At 35.9% G+C, this 2970-nt stretch overlaps 1 long non-coding RNA gene across 1 annotated transcript in view; it reads left to right on the top strand.

Moving 5' to 3' along the window:
* LOC107564600 (uncharacterized) overlaps positions 1-2137 on the top strand; it is a 20349-nt gene extending 18212 nt beyond the window's left edge. Inside the window, exon 3 of the long non-coding RNA XR_001606257.1 lies at positions 1650-2137. This is a non-coding gene — a long non-coding RNA (uncharacterized lncRNA). The remainder of the gene's footprint in view (positions 1-1649) is intronic.
* Positions 2138-2970: the final 833 nt, after the last annotated feature.

The raw sequence follows: 2970 nt of genomic DNA, 5'->3' as shown, positions 1-2970 counted from the left end.
TATACAGTATATACCTATTTTAATACATTAGATGAAATGTTTAGCACCCATATATTTAATTAATGTAATGTGTGTCATTGATGTTGTTTCACACTTCCATTTCATTTGTGATTAATTCAGCCATACAAAGAATGCAAATGACTTAAATTTATTTATTTATTGTTAAGATTATTATTAATATATCACCTCATATTAGATTGATATTTTTAATACTTAAACACCAGTTTTTGTTTTCTAATTGTATATATTTATTTTTTATTTCTATTTAGAATCAATTTAATTAAATATGTTTAGCAGCATTATATTTAAATAATACCCATACAGAGTGCTAATGACTTAATCAAGCTTTGCTTATTTATGTATTTATTTGTATTATTATGATAATTATTATTATTGCTGTTGTTAATAATAATAATAATAATTTATCACGTAGTGCTGTCAAACGATTAATCGCATCCAAAATAAAAGTTTTTGTTTACATAATATGCTGTATGTGTGTACTGCATATTTATATATACATAAACATATACACACATACAGTATATATTTTGAAAATATTTACATGTATATATTTATATTCATATAATTTATATTATATATAAATATATTTAATATGTAAACATAACATATTTTTCTTAAATATATAAAACAGACTAATATTAGCGTAGATGCCATGCTTCTAACAATGTAAGTATATCGGGTGTTATGGGAAGTGTTCCCAGTTCCGGTTGATAATATATACATATATGTGTGCATATTTATATACGCATAATAAATATACACAGTACACACACATATTATGTAAACAAAAACGTGTATTCTGGATATGATTAATCGCGATTAATCATTTGACAGCACTAAATACTTTTCAAATTCAGTTTTTGTATTCTAATTTTAAATTGTATGTATTTTTTAAATTTAAATTTTATTTTGTTTAGAATAAATTAAATGTTTTGCACCATTAAATAACATCCATATAAAGAGTGCTAAAGACTTAAATCAAGTTTCACAAATTATATAATTTTTTTTATTATTATTGTTATTATATGACCTCATATTAAGTGATAATATAATCTGTTTTTTGTTTTCTAATTTTAAATTTACACCCAACCCAAATTTACATGATTATGGTGTGAAGTTAATTATTAACTTTATAATAATTCCACAGTTGTTTCTGTTTCCTGTTGCGTTTGAGCTCGTATCGCTCATCAGAAAGCAGCTCCGAGTCCGTCACAGACATAATTTTCTTCATTTACCATCACATACGTGCCGGTTCACATCCATCTGGTGTCAGAAGAGGTCATGCATATTTAGCTCCAGAAAAACTAACTCTCTACTTGTAATTGCAGTCAACTGTAGGATTTGAGATCCAAAGCAAAGCAGTCATGAATAAGCGATGAGATGAACGATCATAATAGCAGCCCGTGATTAGGCAAGAATTAATTCTAATAGTCTAGCAGCAATAGAAACATCAAATATAGAGCGTGACTCATGTCTGTCTACATGTGCCTTATCTGAATATGTATCATGTATAATTCATGACTTACTGCTTCATTTACATTCATTTACGTTTTATTGTCACTGCTCTTGCATTTTATGAGAGAATAGGTCACTTTAAAGTTCATTTAGTCCTTTTCTTCTTATTTTAGATTGGATGAGTGTGAAGGCTGGACCAGCGCTCCGGTGTCTCTGTTCCCGTCGGACAGCATCTATGAGGTTTTGGCTCCGGAGTTGGACATTCAGAGCCATGAGGTGTTCGAGTGTCACGTTCAGACGGGTCGTGGTTGGGTCAGGAGGACGTGCTCATGTACCGCGAGTACATCAAAAACAGATACATGTGAACAGATTGACTGATGGGAAATGGTTGAATTATTAGAGCAGCAGTTCTCTGTACTGCTCATTTAAAATGAGTCGTTTGACCATCAAAAATATACAGCATTCCTTTTCCCTATAAAAGCAATGCAGGAGTGTTTGATATGAACCTGTAGGTCATGAGGAAAAGGCTCCGCTGTGACTTTTAATAGATTTTGTGGCGTGAAAGTGAAACAAATCGATTCGCAGATGAGCTTCTGATTAAGTTGTGCCTAATGTTAACGTGATGTATGAAGTTACATATGTACAGAATAGAATAAAAGATCATGAGTGTTTTTATATTCATATATTCATGTTGGTTCAGCGTGTGCGAATTGTGAGTGCTGTTGAGGAATTTGCTGAGGGATCAGATGCAGCATTTCACCTGCTGAAAACTCCCACAGACACACAATGAAGGAGGAACCCGAGACACTTCTACAGACCAGAAGACCAGAGATGCATTTCACACCAGACAGGAAGAAAACACAAAGCAGCTATGTGGAACACCCTAGCAACAACCCAGAACACCTTAGCAACCCTTTGGCAACCACATAGCAACACCCAAGAAGAAACAACCCTCTGGCAACCACCCAGAACACCCTAGCAACCCCCTGACAACCACATAGCAACACCCCAGAAGAAACAACCTTCTGGCAACCACCCAGAACACCCTAGCAACCCCTTGACAGCCACATAGCAACACCCCAGAAGAAACAACCTTCTGGCAACCACCCAGAACACCCTAGCAACCCCCTGACAACCACATAGCAACACCCCAGAAGAAACAACCTTCTGGTAACCACCCAGAACACCCTAGCAACCCCTTGACAGCCACATAGCAACACCCCAGAAGAAACAACCCTCTGGCAACCACCCAGAACACCCTAGCAATCCCCTGACAACCCCATAGCAACACCCCAGAAGAAACAACCCTCTGGCAACCACCCAGAAAACCCTAGCAACCCCTTGACAAACCACATAGCAACAACCCAGAAGTAACAACCTTCTGGCAACCACCCAGAACACCCTAGCAACCCCTGACAACCACATAGCAACACCCCAGAAGAAGCAACCCTCTGTCAACCACCCAGAACACGCTAGCAACCACATGACAGCCAT

Source organism: Sinocyclocheilus grahami, unplaced genomic scaffold (genome assembly GCF_001515645.1).
Source record: "Sinocyclocheilus grahami isolate Dianchi unplaced genomic scaffold, SAMN03320097.WGS_v1.1 scaffold949.1, whole genome shotgun sequence".
NCBI lineage: Eukaryota > Metazoa > Chordata > Actinopteri > Cypriniformes > Cyprinidae > Sinocyclocheilus > Sinocyclocheilus grahami.
Note: the sequence above shows the minus strand (reverse complement) of the source record. Positions and strands in the feature narration are given on the sequence as shown.